Genomic DNA, 19,649 nt, shown 5'->3' on the forward strand with positions numbered 1-19,649 from the left:
AGGGAAAAGAGGGATTTCAGGATTTCTGTACTGAATAATTTCATCAACACGTTATTCCACCTGGCAGCTACTCTACGAGGGCACTGCTGCTTTCCAGGTGTACAAATCTCTAGTTTGTCAGTGAAGGTTGCAGTATGGCCCTTTATTTTTTAAATTGTTTCTCTTTCTCTCTCTCTCTCTGTCTCTCTCTCGTTGTCTCTCAGACTCGAATATGCTACACGATGTCCTGTATGTTCGTCTGCATAGGCAAGCCAACTCAGCACAACACTGTGTCAAAGACAAGTAGTGGCACTCAGCAAAAGGCATGCAGCAGCAGTGTGTCCTGAGCCAGCAATGACACCCATAACACGAACCACACATGCTGGGGGGGGGGGGGGGGGGGGTATTCTAGGAGATTACAGTATTTTATTTAAACTCAGTAATTCTAATCTGTGTTCCTACAAGACATAGATAAACGCTGATGTTCTGTTAAAACAATACTGATAGTTCAGTTGTTTGCTTAGAAAATCCCTGAAATCACAAAGTCGATTGTATAAATCCATACCCAGCAAACCAGACTACTGTGTAGTAAAGAGAAAAGAAAAAGGGTTTCAGAGACAAAACCAGGAGAGTTTTCTTGGTTCCCCTCCAGCTGCAAGAGCCCGTGTTTGGTGGCGGTGCTGCTGAGGGACCCAAAGAGGCAGCACAATGCTGTGCTTCACACCCAGGCACAACTTCGAACCCAGCAGGACACGTTATGTGATTCCTCGCCTCCGCTTTGCTCCTTTCCAGGAACGAGCTGTGCTGAGCACACGCTGCAAAGGGGCTGCCTCCCACCTCACAGCCTATTCTGAAGGAATTGACCTTCTAACGTAGCCAGCCTAATGGATCGGCCCAAACCCAAGATGAAATATGACAAATATCAGGCCCTTCTGTCCCCAGCTGAAAACATCAACAAACAAACAAACAAACAAACCTGTTAAGATAAAGAGAATGAAGCCAGACTGGAACAAGGCATTCGGGTTTCTGGGTAATCTGGTACTACCTGAGCCAAAGCGAAGGCGTTAAACAGGAGTCCCTTTGGGAATATATGACATTTCTGGCGAAAAACATACAAACAGAAATACGGTTTTCAACATAGTTTGAAAAGAAGTTCTGAAAACTTTTCTGTTGGCAAAAGAAGATGTGCCTACAGGTGCAGGGGGTGGCACCACTGCTAAACCCAGGCCAGAGAGCTCCCAGCTGGGGGATGGCTGGGCCCCAGCAGCAGCGCTGCAGGCAGCGACACGGGCGGAGATGGGCACGAGGCTGCGCTGCTCCCCTGCCATCCCCACGGAGCCCTCCTGCCCCCAGCTCCAGCAGGGAAGGCAGAGGTGGGGAACGTGGGCCCCGGGGGTAAGAAAGGAGAGCAGAGAGGGGAAGAGTGCTGCATGTCCTCGCGTGCTGAAACCCCGACACCTCATCACCTGGGGCTGCTTCCGCATCGAATTTGACTGTAGAGAAAATGAAGGTTACTTCTAAACTGCAGCAGGGGTACTGAGGTGCACTGTGCCAGGGCATTAGCACGTGACAGCCTGCCTTTAAAAAATCTCTATCTTGCTTACCCAAAAGCGACCGTTTTGCTTTACAGCTGCATCCTCGCGGCAGTGAGGAGCAGAGGTTTGAGGTGGAGCTGTCGGCCTCGGGGAGAAGAGAGGCACAAATAACCTCAGTCATTCAAGTCAGTGGCTGCAGCCGTCGTGGGGCTCCCGAGCTGCACGGAGCTCCAAAGCCACCATTTGTAAGCACCAGGAAGTGACAGGTTGGATCTGAACAGCCCAAACCTATGAACACCTCAGCAGAGGAGGAAATATTCCAGCGGGAGGAAGATGCAGGCAGAAAGGTTGTACAAGCGCAGCGAGAACAAAACCTCCCACTGCAGTGCAAAAGCAGGAGGAGCCGCAGAACAAGGCAGCACGTACACTAGGGCAAGGTGATGATCTGAGATTTATTCGAATATTAATTTCTCAGAAGACTTGTGAGCCTGTGGTTGTCGTGTTAACTCACTACTGTGTAGATACAAAGCAAAAAATACTGTTTGCAACTGAAAAGATGCCTCAGGCCCTTGCGTGACATTAACCCTGCAGATTTTGGTATGTGGCTTCCCGATAACACATGGTCCAGGAGTGAACAGAGCTGCAAAATCAAACTGCCTGGAGAGGGGAAGAGAGGGAAACCCCACTGGAGACCGGGCTCTGGAAACGCGGGAGGCATTGGGACATCACAGCAACACTCCCCTTGCTGCGTGCACGGGGTTTGCTTCTGGCACAGAAGCCCCGGGAACATCTGATATTTTTACGGCTTCTGGGCTCCAGCAGCCAGGGTGAGCAGCAGAGCTGCGCTACACAAGCTTCGGTGCCGCACTCTGTAGGAAGATGTTAGTTATAACATGTAAGGGTAACATCGGTAGGGAAAGGTGGAAGTTTTGGCAAGTTTATAAAATACCTTGGGCTGAGGAGTCAGCCTTACCACCTTCAGGCTGTAAGAGCCTTTGATCAGACACTAGGTAACGGCTCAAGCAAACTTGAAACAAGACACAGCATTAATCCCACAAACACTGGAAGATCGCAGGAAAAAGTCTATGATGATCCATAAGGAAAGGCAGGCAGTGCCTGAGCATGGGGCAAAGGAAAAAACATCTCAGAAGAGCACTCAGAGATCAAAAGGAAAGTCTCCAAGAGCATTTGAAGCATCGGTTGGCAGCTACTCAGAAGAGTAGCTGAAACATTTGTGATGAGAAAGCTTGCAGTGGGTTACACAGCCCGCTAAGAGCGTGTAAGCACCAGCAGCGCTTGCAATGTGGCAGAGCTGGACAGGGATGCAGAAATCAACACTGAGCCTGCTTCAGCTCTACTAACACTGAACGTCTCACCGCTGGGCAAGCAGGTAACCTTCATTCTTTGCATAGGCAACTACTTACTAGTGTAAAGATAAAGCTGGAAAAGATAAAGCTGTAACAGTCATCAAAACTACGTCACACGCTTGGTTTTACCAAGGAGGAGGATGCGTTACAAGCCTCCTAAAGCTCGCTTCCCTGGAAATCATACAGCAAGGTAATGCATTTACTGGTCCCTGAAGCACCCCCGTGTACCTTCTCCTATGCACATACACAAAATCGCCAGGTGCATTCTTTCGAGGCGTGTTTCCCACCATTGCAGAGGCAGGGCAACGGGCACGCAGTGATGCCATCCGCTGGCTGTGGCTCCCTGCACAGCCGGGCGGGCAGCGAGGCAAAGCAGACACGGTCTGTGCAAACTCAGCACCCCTCTGAAAGTCACTGCACCTCCAATGGAGCTTCGGGTTCGTGTCCCCTACCTAGGGTGTTTCACCAGAGGACACGGAGCAGCGACTGGATACTTGCTGTGCTGCCTCGAGGAAAAGCCAAGGCTGAGACGGGCCCAGCTGGAGGCTCCGACCTGCCCCGCTCAGAGGCAGAGCTGCCGGAGGAAAGCTGCCCAGGGCACGAGCTCCACGTACAACCTGCCTCGTCTCCACCCCTGTGCAGCAAACCACGCGCTGCTGGGACATCGCTCCTGCCAGGAGGAGCTGGGCCATACTGCCCTCCCTTCCCATCACAGCCAGAGAGACACGGAAATCATCAGGCCAGCCCCAAACCCCTAATTTGCAAACTACAGGACGCCCAGTGGGTCTTCGTGACTGCAAAACATGTTCTGACACTAAAAAAGTCTGCCGGTGCCCAGACATCGCGTGGGCTGGGGCTGGCAGAGCGGGCGCTGAGGGATGAAGTCCTGCAGATAGCAACTAGGGTGACGAGCACAAAGCGGTCACCGCCGTCTGCTCCAAGGCCCTGCTGCTGAACTCAGACTGAGCTCGGCTTGTCTAAAAGTGCCAGCACCGCGGTTCCTGGGGGTTACAGAATTACAACACAAACATCAAAAAAGGTTTAAAAGAAGTGAAGGTAAATTAAGGATTGACAAACGCAAAGCAAGGGATCTAAGCCATTTTATAGTGGCCCCAGCAGAAGTAGAAGCTGTCAAAGCTTGCTCTATGGGCCAGAAGCACTAGCCAAACACAGCAGAAAGGGCTGCGCTGGTGGCTTGGGAAGAAGGCAGCGCAGATTTGCTTGTGTTGGCTGGGAACATGGAAGCAATGGGACCTACCTTCAGCCCTGCACTGCCCGGGAGCACGAACAGCTCAGCGATTTCCAGATGAGGACGTCACTCAGTGTATTTTCCCCAGGAATCTATTCTAGCGTTGATTTGAAATCTGTGATATTACTATGCACTATTTTTTTTAAAGCTTTTTAATCCACTACCCTTAAATGTCCTCCTTGCAGCCCAGAGCTGAGCCCTGCTACGCCTGTCACTCACGGCAGGGGAAAGCAGTCGGTGTGGCAGATCTTCGAACACACTGATCAAATACTGAGCCTACATTTCCTTCCCGTTGAACCTGCAGTTATTGGGTACGCTGCAGTGAGCCAGGTGTAGCACGTTATTTTCCCTGCCGCCTTTTAGCCTAATCTCACGTTTTCAAAGTGCTGCCCTGGGATTTAGCCACACATTTGCACCTGGCCTTAATGAGGGTAGTGAAAGCGGTCAGGCTCCCAGCTAACCTGTCCCGCCGGAGGGTCCGTGTTCCCCCTGCTCTGCGGGACGCAGCCCGCACACCGCACCACGCAGGCGTCACCCACAGACGGGCCCACGTCTCGCCAGAGGCCAGCAGTCCGGGCAGGGTGGGTGGTTCGGGTGCTGTGCTGACAGGGCTGCTCCCTGCTGGGAGATGGAGAAGCAAACACAGAAAAAACAGACTTGGGTCTACGCCGGCCCCTTTGCTGGCAGCCTCTCCGGCTCAGCCTCACTGGCATCTGTCGTTCTTGCCGCAGAGCCCTCCCGGCAGCAGCTCTCGGTCAGGAGCAGCCCCACGCCTGCGCCTCCTGGTCCGCCGACTGCCTGGTTTGTGCCATCATGAAAGGGGATTCTGATAAGCCGCAGCACAGCGACTGCTCTGCTGACCCCAAACCCCTTCCAACCTTTTCTTTCTTCCCCCTTCCCACCGCTAGCCACCTCTAAGAGGGACCCCATATAAAAATGGCAAATAATTATCATTAATCGCCAACTGAATGAGAATCCATTACAGTCTGATACCTCAAAGCAAAGCCCTGCACAGCTGAAGAGAGGAGGTGGTGCGTAACTAAGGCTAACACCAGGAATCCCATTTTTCAACAGGGGAGTTTTGGGTACTTTTGTATTTAGCTCAGCGCTCTGCTGGTGGCCAGCCCGTGCGGCAGGCAGCTACGTGCCACTTCAGCCATAGCAAAGCACAACGTGGGGAGGTGGCACGCGCTGATGCTTCAGCTTGCACCAGCAAAGCACCGGGCAGCTTACCGGCCTGAGGCAGGAGGCAGGGTCTCTCGCTCCTTCTGCACCTCTCCTGGCATCCTGACAGGCTGGGGGGATCTTCTGGGGAGGCACTTTCTAAAAACACGCCACAATAGAAACGTAAATGCATCCAATAAGATAAACTGCCTGGGCAGCAAGAGCAGAGCACACAGACCCCTGCCAAGTCACACAGGCACGGAGAATGGGAGAACAGTTTGTCCAACTCCACATGGGAGTTAGACAATGACACTTCAAATGCTTCTTTTTCCTTTTTATGTTTATCCCTACGGTCATCTCCAGTGAAATGCTCAGAAATTCTCCATAGGCACTAATAACCATTACGCAAGGAGCTGAAGCTGCACGCTCCTCCAGATCTCCTTCTCCACACCTCCAGGGAACACGGGAACGTCCTCAGGTCACACCTTCTCACTGTAAGGGCCTCACAAACACAGAGCCGTGCTCTCCCACACAAGGAGAGATCGATTTGCAAGCGTGACTTCTCCTCGCATCTTGAACCCGGCTGTCCCAAAAGCAAGAGCCTCCGTATTCATTTCAGCCAGCCGGTGACTGCCAAAGCCCCGTGCCAAACCCCACGTTTCCGTGATGAAGAGGATGGCAGAGGGAAAACCAGTTTCTGTCTTCCCACCTCAGTGAGAGGCGGTGGGGCCTGCGGAGGCGGTGGGGTTGCACCAGCCTGACACCGCTTTAAAACACACTGAGCCTCCCCCTTCGCAGACTCAGCCGGTTGTTTTGTTTGTAGTTTTCAGAAAATGTGTGTTCGAAACATTTTGCCTGCAGTACTCTGCTGGCAGATTGACGGTTGTAGCTACGGCCAACACAGGCATGTGCTCTAAATAAGGCTCTCGAGGCGGGTAGCCCTCCGGCTGCGAGCAATGTCCCTGCTGATACACCGAGGACCAACGGAGGTATTTCACACACAAAGCGACGCTGGGATCAGGCATGGCACGGCAGAGGCTGGAGATATTTACTGGGTGAAAGACAACTCCACGGCGCCTGCCGAACTCTGAAGCAGCAAACTCTGAATTCTTGAACACCCAAACTGAAACGGCCACCTGCACTGCAGCACAGGTGCAAGCACCGCGCTGGCGGGGCGATGAGCGCCTCTCAGCACGTAGCACGTGAGGCTACTGCGTGAACCTGTGACCAAGGTTTTCTGGTAGATCATCCTTACCCAGAAAGGCTAATGAAAAGCTAAGGATAGTTCTGTAATTAAGTGCTTAATATTCCAAATATAATTTGGGGGTCAAATGCTCTTATGTTGTTAGATTAGCATATTATCAAATAGCTGCAAAAGTAGCGTGCAGGTTCACGTGTCCCTCAATCACACGGAGAATCAGAATAAAATTCTAACACAAATTTAACTTGTATGTATTCCCTCTGGGCCCGCTTTTAATCTCTTTTGCTAGATTTAGTGATTTAAGTCCGGCTTCACCATTTTAGAAAGCGTTATGGTGGTAGCAGCACCCTTGCCTGTCTTCACTCACGTGTGAACTTTGCCAAACAGTGTCTGGACCGGCTGAGCTTCTCCTCTCTGAGCTTTTATTTATTGATGACTTTTAACCATAACAGGCTTGCTATTAGCAGTTTCTGAGTTATTATATATGTTATTAAAGTGTTATTGCCCAACATAAGATGCTTTATGGCAGGACTTTTATAGCACCTAGCTATTTCCTCCTGGAAAACCTCAAATTTGCCAAATTGTAGGTCTCTGGGGACAAGAAAAAATGCTTGCCCTTCAGCTCAGCTGCGTGACATGCTGTCCCCAGGCTCCCCAGTCCTACAGCCACACACTGGTGTCCTCCCCACGCTTCCCTGGGCGCTCGCCCATCCCTATGGGTCTGTGGGACGAGCACGGGCACGGGCTCGCGGGTGGCTCTGTGGAGCAGCGCCGAGGGCAGGCGAAGCAAAGCAGCTCCGAGCCCCTTGCCTAGCGAGCGCTGGGCAGCCTGGGCACACGGCGAGGGGAAAAGCAGCCCCGTCTGCGGAACTGCTGCTTCTGTGTGCCAACAAGAGTCATACAACCTCACAGAAACACCTAGAGATTAAATCGGGGTTTTACACGATGTGATTTAATTCTGGCCATTTATTTCTGTTTATCCTTGCTAGCATTAATTTGATTTAATTCTTGCTCCTCTGAGCTTGAATTTGTCAGTGCCACTAATGCACCTGTAACGCGGTTCTGTGCAGGTCCCGGACGATGCCATAACCAAGTCCAACTGAAAACACTCACACGAGTATCCAAATTCTTCCGGACCCACTACAAACAGCCCAGAAATCTAATGAACTTGTGAAAAACACAGTATAGGTAATTGGTTAATTAAAACGTTGTGCATTTCACACTGCATGGCAGGATGTTGGCCACAGGAAACACGACGCTGAGCTCCAGAAATTAATGGAGTTAGGAGGGAGCGATCTATAACATCTGACTGACAGACCGAGGCACACCTTATTTATTAACAGGATCTATACTGAAACGGGGGCCGGCGTGCTGATGGAGAGCTTCATTAAAAAATAGTGTCAGTCTTACATTATCTAAATTACACTTGGATCCATACTTAATTGCATTGGATTAGCCCAAACAGGAGTCCCCTCTCAGGAAATAATGAGCTTCACACCTGACACTGAAAGAGATGGGGATGAATTCCAGAGTGCTTTGACTCTTAATCAGGCAATTATAATTTCTTCTTGCTCCAAAATTAATTGAAAAAAGAAAACAGCTACAACATTCAGACACTTTTACGATAAAAACAGATTCGTGGCCACTTGTAAAAGCCGAGTGATCCATACAAATAGAGGTTTCCTGAGCCTGGCAGAGACCGGTCCTGGCCAATTCCTCTTCCCAGAGTGATAAGAAGAGGGCGCCCCTCCAGCAGCGTGGGTCAGGTACGGATGCCTGAGACACATCAGACACATCCGAACTGTTTCTACAAGGCGAGCTGGAAAGCCTGGCAAAATTAGCTGTTTTTCCCTGTATTTCTTCCAAGAAAAAACAAAGTCTTTCAGCCGCCACTGAGTCACCTTGCCCACACAAAGCCACTGATGCCCCAGGCAGGCGCAGGACGAGGACACCTCTGGTATCGAGCTGCGGGGTCAGAGCCCATCACCCCCAGCACGTCCCGGAGCACGGAGAGGTTTGAGCAGGGCACTAACAGCCCCGTCCTCTCTGTACCGGCTCTCACCTTTCAGCAGAAGCACCAGCCAACAGAGAGGCAAGTACCGCCTGAATTCTAGCCTCCTTGCAGACTTTCTTGCAGGTTGCAGGGACACCTAGGAAAAAGCTCAGCTTCCTTGAAGGCACTGGCTTGGTGTCCGCTGAAGGAACCGCTTTGAAGAGCTGCAGCCGAGGGAGGCTTTGTACCTGACCTCACAAGTGCTGCCCCACACTTTCTGAGGTTGTTCTGCTGCTTACCCTAAACACAACCCTCTTTTGGCCAGCGCACCTACCCTCTGTGTACTCAGCGCTTCCACCAGATCACCACAACTGCATCCTGACAAAGCTTGCCCCATTCAGAAATTCATGAAACAAGTCCAAGATGGGAAGCGAAGCAAAGCAAAGCTCTTCTGCATCTCCTCACGGGTCAAATGTGTCAGTGCATCTGCCCCTCCGGCACGTCCGTGAATCCTTGACTGAGCCAGGGGATCACAGAAGCTTTATTTTTATTTTGTTAAGACCAAACAGGGTTTTTTTGCTCAATGAATGACAGGCAAACCCACTGAGAAGACGATATACGCCCTACATCTGCTGATTCATTCTGTATGTGCACTCATTAATGGCTTCTTAAATCTACAGAGACACAGCAAGGTGAATGTAGCACAGAAGTAATTTTTTCCCCCCTGATTAATGCCCTCATCTAGCATGACACCAGAGCCCCATTGATCTCTGCAATCACTGGGAGAAAGCTCAGCAAAGGATAACCCTCCTCTTTACTTAAATTACAATAATTGCTTTAATTAAGAAGCATTGGGAGAGCCTTACTGCCTGCTTGCTCCGCGCCGCACAGGAGGGGTGTGGGGGTAACGGGGCCTCTCCCGGCTCAGGGCTCCACAAAGCAGAGCCGGAACCAGGGCACGCTCCCCTCGGTGGGCTGGGCACCTTACCTGGGCTTACTCGTGGTACGAAAAATGGGTGAGAACGACAAAACTGTGAAATCCAAAGCAACGTCACCCCCTCTTCCCCCTCCTGCAGCTGGCAGCGCTGCCCCCGGCACGCCGCACAGACCCCGCTGCAGGAGGGAAGGACGGCGGGCAGCTCTGCTCCATGCCTGCCATGCTGTGGAAGCTGCCTTCACCTTGCTTAGTGGTTTCCCCAAAACAGCAATTAAGAGGAGATATTTGTAGCACCAGTAACGCATTATTACTCCAGGGCATGGGCAGAGTACGCTGCTTTCTGCTCCTCACCACAATGGCCAACCCTCCCAGAAGAGTGAGGCAGTCTGCCACGTACAGAGAACATCCGTAAGCCCTCATCCACCCCCCACAAAGTGACAGAAACGAGAAGAAAAGAGAAACGGGAGGCTCCGAGGCACGGAGCTCCCCGGAGCCGGCGGGAATGGCACGCAGTGAGCGGCCGCCTTTCGCACCGGGTGGCACTTCCCAAGTCCTGCCCTGAAATAGGCGCTCGCAGCGCCCAGCCTTGGCAGCCGCCAGACGTGCGGTAAGCGACAAAACGCGCCGGGAAGGCACTGAATCACACCGTCATCAAAAGAGGACACTAAATCTAGCCCGGTCTATGCCTGAGGTGCACTCCATGGTGCAGTAAACATGCCAGTGTCAGAGCGTGGTGCTTTAGGGTTTTGTTGTTGCTGTTGTTTTTAGGCAGGCTCGTGTGTAGTGGCGCTGTGTGAGAAGCGGTCGGGTTGCTGTTAGGCAGCTCACAGGATTTTAGTGACATTAAGGTGCTTTGAAGAATGATATACCCAGGAATAGCTGGTTAAAAGAGGAGAATGATTTACACACACACACACACACAAGTTATTGAAAGTTCTTTCCAGCTGTACTCTGAACAGGGGAAGCCACTTTTGGAAAACACCTGGAGCTGCCTCTTGAGCTCCTGGAGCACCCCACGGACATCGCTACCGCCCAGCCCCAGTGCAGCTCTGGAGCAGCTCCGAGGCCCGTGGCCACGCTCAGCGGGTGACAGTGACACCGAGCCGTGTCCAACCCCCCTGCCGCGACACTCCTCGTGGCCAGGGAAAGCTGCAGAGCAGAGCACGGGAAGACTGGGACGTCCCACGTACAGGAAAAGCTGCCACAGGCTTCCAGGGGCCCTCCGGTACTGAGCAGCCTCAAACTGCGGCTCTCGGAGGTTAACCACAGGCTGCCGTACGCTCCCTCTGAAAGGCAGCCTTTTAGCAGGAGTAGGTCGTGACCACACGATTAGCAGATTTTTGTTACAAGATGTTATTATTAAGGCCTATTAGCTAACACCAGCATTTCACCCCAACTTGCAGCGCTCACTCGTGCCCTCAGTACTCAGCATTTGTGCAGCCAGGCCGTTAGGCACTCACGCACCGTGGACGCAGAGCAGGCACGGCCAAAGCAGCACCCGAGCACGAGCCGGGCAGCCTAAAGCACAGCACGGGTGTCCACCACCGACAGCCCTGCCAAGGGAACGGGAGTGGCGGAGGAAGCGCTGCTACCAACAGCCCCCTTCTCATCAGGCACTGTGCTGCAACCCTCCTGAGCTCGTCACTGCTGAACCGCTGGTGTTTGTCGTTTGTTCTGTGCTTTGTTTAACAGCCATGTTGCTAATAACGCCCATGGCTGCGCTGCAGCGGGCAGGGAGCAGCCTGAGCCCCTCTTCCCAAGTCTCGGAGCAGAGCCGCCCCCACCGCCCCTCTCACGGGCACCGGCGTGCCTCGGTGTCCAAGTCCGATGGAAACTGCAGAGCTGACTCCCAGAAGGGAGGGCTAGGACAGCTGCAGTAGCCATGCCCTGAGCACTGTGACCACCCAAGGTCTTTCTCTGCAAGGTTTCAGCCACTGCAGCACCAGGGGAACACAGCACTACCCGAAACCCGACGTCCTGGTTGGGAGCAGAGGGCAGCAGGCCCGGCACGCAGCGCCAGGCACACAGGGGTGCTGCTCGCAGCACTGCCTGCCGGTCTGCAGGACCCGCCGAGCCACAGCACTCACCACTGTTCACCTTCCTCCTCACCGGGGCAGTACGGAGAAGGAGGACGTTACGTTTCCTTCAGGGGAAGAGAAGGATTGCAAAGGCCCCGCTGCCAAACACTGCCGCCGGGGCACGGGAAGGCCTCGGTGTCCCACCACAGCATGCAGCCACCGTGCTCAGGGCTGCAGGGAAGAATAAGCCCAGAGACCTGGGCTTTTTCTAACTCTGGACAGAAGAGTGGGTTTGTCCCTTCCTTCCTGGTGCACTTTGTGTGCGCTCGTGCTCTACAAAGCCCATACACGTGCACTACAACCTACCGGGTGTTTTATTTGCCATCTCAGACACCGCTGCGTGGCAGGGGCTGGCAACCACTTCCCTCTGCAAAATGCAGTCACTGGTGCAAAGCAGAAATATTCATAAGGACTTTTCTCTGAGTGACATGCAGAGCTTTATCTGAAAGATTTATGTGAATAATAGCAGTTTTGAGTTACATTAATTAAAGGAAATGAGATTGGTTCCCACTTTCAGGTGTGCTGAAATATATAGACAAAACATTCTGACAGCTCCTACTGAAGGAAAACCAGTAGCATGCAAAGGCATCTTACAGACACGGGCCATCATCGTGGTCCCTTATTAACTCATCTTCTAATACAGCCGCCCGAGACGGGTCTCGCAAGTGGAACAACCCCCCAACATCGCCGTGTTTCACTCTGGGGACAGTGCTGTCAGGGACTGGCAGAACAGCCCTGGGTGCTGCTCCCATAGCAGACGCGCAGAGAGCAGCAGCGCAGAGAGGCGAGGGGAGCGCGGCGAGGGGACGGGAGGAGCAGCCGCTGCGGCGCGAGGGAAGCGCCGTTTGCCGGGGTGCTCCGGAGTCAGGCACACGTCCTGAAAGGCTGCCGTAAACCATAAATCTGCAGATGTGCGATGGAAAAGATGACCTATTAGTAAACCTCTCAAATATAGATAGCCTCCCAGGAGACAGGGTTGTACATTATTCACAGAAATAACCCTGACAGCACAAAGATTTGTAGAGCATTTCAATTGCCCTGAGATAATTAAGAATTTGTTCAGTGAAGAAAACTAAAAACCTAAAAATCACAGCGGCTGAACAAATTATTCCAAAATCTGCCTCATTTATTTCATGGTGATGTAGATTTGCAGAAAATTAACATAAGATGCAACTTCAGTAGCTTATGTTAAGCTGAGAAATGCAATAAACCAGAGAACAACACCGTGCATCTCCTAGAGTATCTTTTCGTAGGAGACCACAGTACCTCACCTCTGCCGTAAGCCAGCCTTGAATGAACCTTTGCCTGATTTTTGGAACACCTCTTGAAAAACTACCTGTGTTCAGTTCACTGTAATTACAGCACAGCTTTGGTAGTAACTGTACTCGGTGTATATTCAGTCTGCAGTTTTCATTTCCAGTCTCTCCAACTGGGGATAGGATGGACCACATTTAATATCACCAAAACCCTCCTGGTTAAAACGTGGCTTTGGATAGCAAGCTCACCCCTTGTAAAGCAGACCTACAAACAGCAGAAGCACATAATGGTTTTCAACAAAATCCAACCCCCTTTTATTAGTACAACTAAAGTTTACTATTCCCAGACCAGAAAGGGAAACAGCCTGCCCAACACGTCTCTAAAGGCTGAGATGAATTTCAGTGCTGAGGCCCAGCACGTGGCTCCGTTACCTACAGGGGAATGGATACTGTGCAAAACAGAAGTGAACAGTAAAAGTGCCACTGCGGAGAGGAGGTGTGAGCTGAAAGCTAAACGTGGGAGGACAGAAAGCATAAGCAGTTTAGATTTATTTCTTTAATGCACACCACTGAGTTCTTTATCTGCTTCAGTCCTAAACCTCCAACGACTTACCTGACAGAGTATTACATACAGCCCTTACTTCTGGCGAAAGAAAAATAACTGCTCTGCAATAGGCAGTCATATAACCCGGAGTGGAAAGGAACAAAAGCACACAAGGAAGTTGTTTAAATCAGGTGGAATTAGTCCACTTGATCACATATCAAGTTGATTGATTATTGATTCCTCTTAGCTCCATGCCTGTACTAACGTATTCTTCATACTACAAAACTCCCCTCCAAATCAAACGATCCTTTGCCAGAGGATGTCCTACCCAGGGCTCAGTCATGTTCCTACTTAACTAACGTGCAGCTGCAGTCCTACTGCTGCATTCCTGAGAGCTAATGCTGCTGTTAGTGGTACATCCAACACCTCTCAGTTTCACAACACTCCTCCTTTTAGCCACAACAGGACTGACATCTGGCTCATACCTTCACGCAATTTGTATGGACTGCGTGACGATCCACAGATCTCTGCTTTATAAATATCTTCCAAGAAAGCAGAGCATGTACTATTTTTGCTGGAGGTGGTTGTTTTCTTTAACAAAAGAAGCCGATATTTCAGCTTTCTACAACAGCATAGCCTTACCTATCTGGCGTACATGCAGCAGATCGTCGAAGGCAATCTGATGGTGTTTCCAGCCACCTCCACCCTGCAGATGGGAAAGGAAGGGAATTAAATTCATATAGCAACTCAAAATAAAAACAAGCCAAATGTGGGGCATGCCCCTCAGGAACATGCCAGGGAAGAGCACTGTCATCTTCACACTTGATGCTTTTCTTTTTTTCTGTATGAAATTTCTTTTTTTTTTTTTTCAAAGTACCATTTTCAAATACCCTGTAAACGAAGACATCCTATTAAATTGTTGTGGCATTAAATCAGAAGTAGCATGGCTTCTTAGGCTAGGAGACCTAAAAAGGTATTTCTGACTTTAAGTGAACTCAGTTCATTTAAATGCAATACTGCTCATTCAGACATTGCCTTTGAATCACACAAAGCGCCCGTCACCTCCATGCTCTGCTGCTGTCCAGGGCAGGGCAACACAGGAGGACTCCCAGCGCTCCCAGAACAGGCTCACAGAACAGCTGAGGTGGGAAGGGACCTCTGAAATCACCCAGTCCAACCCCCCTGCCGAGCAGGATCGCCTAGAGCACCTTGCGCAGGATGGCATTCAGGCGGGGTTTGGATATCTCCAGAGAAGGAGACTGCACAGCCTCTCGGGGCAGCCTGTCCCAGTGCTCCGTCACCTCCCAGTACAGAAGTGCCCCCTCATACTGAGCAGGAACCTCCTGGGCTTCAGTTTGTGCCCGTTGCCTCTCGTCCTGTTGCTGGGCACAACTGAAAAGAGACCGGCTCCATCCTCTCCACACCCTCCCCTCAGACATTCACACACACTGATGGGGCCGACATTGACGCGGTCGACCTCCCAGGCTCTCCGACACCAGCTCTCTTTCTGGCGGTGTCACACGCGCCGCGGTGGCCGTGCAGACCTCGTGTCCGGGTGCTGGGGATCGATGATGACCGCCAGAGCGTGCAGCCGGAGGTTGTGCACCGTGCCCCACTGCAGGCCACGGCCTCGCTGCCCCGCACCTGCCGCCCTTCCCCGTCACCGTTAGCGCTGCCGCTGCGCCGACCTTTGTGTGACTGACATTTGGGGAATCGGCAGAGCCGCAAGCTCCAGTAAATCTTGTCAGAATTAATGCAAAAGTAGACGCACTCATTAACATCCCCCCCAAATAAGGGCTGGCTGGCCACGGTGTCGTTACAGAGACACCATTTATCGTCACTGGCTGGGATGCGAAGCTGGAAGGTGAGCGATGTGGCGGCACGGGGGGATCGATGCCGGCGCTGCCTGGGTGGAGGTGGCTGCCTCGTGCAGCCGTGCCCAGCCAGGCCGGGTGTCGGGCTGCCAGAAGAACTGCCTGAAATGAAAGATCCCCGGCACCTGAACCTCTGAAGTCTGATCCTCCGAGCCACTGGGACCTCTGCCCACATGTTGGTACACAAATCTGTTGTGTGTGTTAAAACACGGAACTCTCCAGAAGGGTTCAGCGAGGCACCGCAGTGTGCCACAGCCTCACCACCAATCCCTCCGCCAGCCCCAGGTGGTTTCAAGGCTCCGTTATTACGCTAACGATGCCTTCCCTTGTTGCGCTCTCAGGTGGAGGCACACAGAGAGTCTGTCAGAAGCAGCCGTAATTAGGGGTCCGCGGGGTGCTGCGGGGACACAGGCAGCCCGCTGAGCTCTCCCGAGGACGTCGCCCCACTGGGCCCATTTCGGACGCGGCCCCGCACAGGCCTGCGGCTCGGCCCGGCTGCTCCCGCTGCCCCGGGCCAAGGGGCTCAGCAAACTGAAACCGCACTGAGGCCCAGTGCCTCGGCTGCCTCGCTGGTGCCACCTAATCGTTCACACGCTGTAGGTGAACCAGCTAATTGCCTCGGCCCCGTTCCCACCTGTAAATGGGGCGATGCTTCTGCTCCTCAGCAGGACGCTGCAAACCCAAAGTCCCCGGCTTGGAGAAGCAGGCTGCGGGAGGAGAGCAACGCCGGCACCTAACCGACAGCCTACAGCTCTGGGGGGGAACAGACAAACACGAGGCAGTCTGTGCTGCTGTTTAAAGCTCCTGCAGCAAGGGTACCTTTGTCCTGCCCTCCTCCTAAGGGAGCAGATGGGTCTGGGTTAGGGTTACCGTATCGTTTCCTTCAAAGAGATAAACACGGCTTGGGGCTGCTCGCTCAAAAAGGTGCAAGGGCTCTCCTGCCCCCGGCGCAGTCCCCTCCTCAGAGATGTGATGAGGGTAGTTGGAGGCAAGCTAGGAGAAAGAAACCACTTTGGTGCTTACCAACGTGCCCCTGCAGCGCACATTACGTGCCCCGATTAAAGTACAAAATAACTTGGAGTTAACTGCCTTGCACAGTACCCAGTAAATGTGGGCAATGAGCCCCTGTGCTCGCTGGTCAAGGGCTTGGCACAAAACCGCCCCTCACACTGAAGCTTGTGTCGTAGGGCATGGATTGGCAGTTATCCCTGGTTATGCCCTGAATAAATTACTTTTGAATGCAGCTGCAACAGAAGCATTACTGTACCGCAGAGGATATAACGTAGCCCAACAGCACTCATTTTCTGCATGAGTTTTTACGTGGGCACTTCGGCACTGCTGAGACACCTCTAAGGCTACACCTGCTACAAAAACATAAACAGAGCTGTAAGGCTGAAGCAGTGATGTATGCACGATGTCACTGGTAAAACAACCGTTTGTGTTACGTCCAGGCCTTTCAGCTACTTGTCAGAGAGACCAGAGATCTTAACCTTTGATTCAAAGCACTCAGAATAAACCCAGAATGGACCAACAAACCCAAGCTTCACAAGCATTAAACTCGTGCATCAGTTTCAAACCCTACCAAGAACTCCCACGGGATTCCTCCATGCTGAAGCCGTCGCGTCGCCTCCTGAAGCTGCTGCCAGCACCGCCTGCAGCTACGGAACCACTCCCCTGGACCCACTCCAGAAAGCCCAGTCCCTTCTGCAGTACGTCTCAGACCGACGACTTCTGGCAGTTTTCTCACCCGAGAAGAACCCCGCTTTCCCAGTGACCAGCAGGCTGAGAGCCGAGGTTCATTCCGCCTCGCACTCACGGTGAGCTAAGTGGCAATAAGGCCTCCTCGTACAACACAGAGCAGACCAGCAGGACCGCATCTCTCAAGCCATGCTCTGACTCTCTCTCTCGAGGTATTTGCAGACCTACGACCTGGCACGTGTCCTGAGGTCCCCCACCGGCCGAAGGCTAGCTGAGTTAAGGAGCAGCTGCTCTGTGTGTACGCACAGCAGCTCAGTCAGGAGGAAGGGGAGAAAACAGCGGAGCAGGGGAGACTACTCGCAGGAGAGGAGCAATGAATGAGAGGTTTGCTTCCTGACGGCTGCAGCACAACAAGCCCAGGTGCTGCAGGAACACGAGCAGCACGCTAAGGCACGCGCAGAACCCAGACGGCTGCTGCAGGGCACACAAGGGTGCTGGGGTCCCTGCAAAGTAGGGAGGGTGGGGTAATGCTCCCTGCTAAACAACTCCTTCCAACACCTCTTCCTAAGTGTTTTCATAAACCCTTGGACAATGCAAACAAAGAGCAGAAGGAGATAACGCTCCTGCTGGCAAGTGAAATCCCTGCTGGAGAAAAATCGCAGAGCAAAATGGCTGTCAGGCAGACACTTGAGCTTCTTTATTTAATGTAAGTAAATAATTTAATGAATAAATCTAGTTTCACAAAGCAGAATTCCCCGGGGTTTTCAGGCATCAATTAAACACTACAAAGAATCAAAATGACCAATTGAATTCCTGAAGCAAGTAAATCCCTGGGAAATTCAACACCTCCTGAAAAAAGCCCTTAGCAACTAGCACTTGATACTGGAGAAACTGAAATTAGACATCAAAATTCACAGTAAGTGCCTAAATGAGGCTGAGGTCAGCTCCTTAACTAATTTACTCATTAACATTCATCTGTCAGGCCCAGTCTGGAGAGCTGAGGCTGCACTACAAGCCTCTCCCATTGCTTTTCCCATCCAATTCTGCTGAAGCTTTAGCTGGTTTCCACAGGTGTAGATAGCTATCAGGAAAGGTGACGTGCCTGGATATATCCATCCTCAATAAGTGCTCTGGGAGAGCCTTCAGGATATTTTACTAATTCATTAATGAAAAAAAAAAAAAAAGAAAAGATTTCATTGCAGCCCCTCTGAGGCCCTCTCGCATGAAGAGCAAGTCAGTGGTGGTGCGGAGCAGAGCTGCACGCCGATAACCAAAGGTGAAGTGCTGTCAGGTAGAAGACTTCATACGAAAAAGATGAAAATTAATTTCAGTCCTGTATTTTCGTGACAAAAATATAACCTCGGAGCAGTATTCAGAGGAGAAGATGCGTGATTCTGAGAGGAAGAACACGAGGCAGGCTGCTCGTGGCAGGGAGCAGCGGGTGCCAAAGCCTGAGATATGCCCCGCGGCGCTGGTCCCCCCGGCTCATCGGCATGCACGCACAGTGACCACACTGAAAAAGGAAGATATAGCCGATTTGTGCTAAAAGCGCGGAAGATTAGCACTATAAATAGTTCAGTATGGCTGGGGGATGCTTGTTGCCATACGTGCCGGGGCTGCAGATGAAGGTGACGGGGTTCGGGATGCCACCCGGGCAGTGACTGGCACAGTGCAGGGGGAAGCAAGGTTTTGCTGTCACTGGAATAAAGGAAACCGAGGGGGTTATCCTGATGTAACTCTGCAAGTCTTGTGGCGACAAAGGGCGCGGAGTAGCTGCCCCAAGCACCTCTGCTGTGAGGGCTGCTGGAGACAGCACTGCAGGGACATCTGCTCACCCGGGGCAAAAGCTAGAGCGCCTGGTCCCCTGTGGGTCCTGCATGAAGCACGCTGTCTAGGGCCAGCTCTTCCCACCTTAAACACCAAGCCTCAAAGGCAATCCAGAACCCCTCCGTCTTAGTGCAACGCGCAGCCTGCCAGCAGACAGAGCTGATTGTGCAAATTCCTCCCGTGTCACTGGGCTGCAGCGTGTTCATCAGCCCGCCGTGGGAACGTGCAACAGCACCTCGCACTCTGAGAGCGGGGCAGGAGCTGTAACTGTGCAACGGGATCATTCTCGCTGTCTGTATTTAGGAGGAATGCAGGCACATTCTCCTTGTCCCACGGCACAGAAGCGGATGGGGAAGATGCCCTGGCTAGAGGCAGCTGGCCAAGAGACCTGAGGGGGATCCACCAGGGATGGGACGGGGCCAGCACCGCGCTGCCGAGCCCAGGGACCAGCAGCCCGGGGCGTTTCCCTCCAGTAACGCTGAGCCCGGCGACGTTCTTCGTCCACGGCCTTGGGCAGCCACTTTGGCTGCTCACGCGATCACTTCTGTAAGCATCCGCTCCTGTAAGAGGTCATACCCTGCTTTTTCTTAAATTCATGGCCATTCCCAGAGAGCAGCCGGGCAGGAGGCAGAAAGCAGACGCGGAGCCGCAGCGCTCGCAGCGAGGGCCGAGCAGACCCCGTTGCTCTGTGCTGTTCTCCTCCAGCGGGGAGGGTTCGTTGCCAGCCATTTTCCAGGATTTAATCTCTTCTTGCTTCCCATGGTAGACTAGAAACCAAATAATGCTGAACAAAATGGTGAAAGCTATCCCGAGTTTCGCCTTGGTGCCAAAGAACTGAATACAAAGACTAAACCAAGGTGGCTCCCGCTCCCTCGCCTCGCCTCACCTCCAAAGGGCAGGATGGAAGGGAATTAATTATTAATTCCACCTCCTCCTGTTTCCAGCAC

The 19,649-nt window shown here is 52.3% G+C and overlaps 1 long non-coding RNA gene across 2 annotated transcripts in view; it reads right to left on the reverse strand.

Moving 5' to 3' along the window:
- Positions 1–19,649, reverse strand: part of LOC106047764 (uncharacterized) — a 300,679-nt gene that overhangs the window by 209,027 nt on the left and 72,003 nt on the right. For both annotated transcript variants that reach the window (XR_010832097.1, XR_010832098.1), the window contains exon 4: positions 13,946–14,009. This is a non-coding gene — a long non-coding RNA (uncharacterized lncRNA). The remainder of the gene's footprint in view (positions 1–13,945; positions 14,010–19,649) is intronic.

This window comes from Anser cygnoides, chromosome 5, assembly GCF_040182565.1.
Source record: "Anser cygnoides isolate HZ-2024a breed goose chromosome 5, Taihu_goose_T2T_genome, whole genome shotgun sequence".
NCBI classification, from domain to species: Eukaryota; Metazoa; Chordata; class Aves; order Anseriformes; family Anatidae; genus Anser; species Anser cygnoides.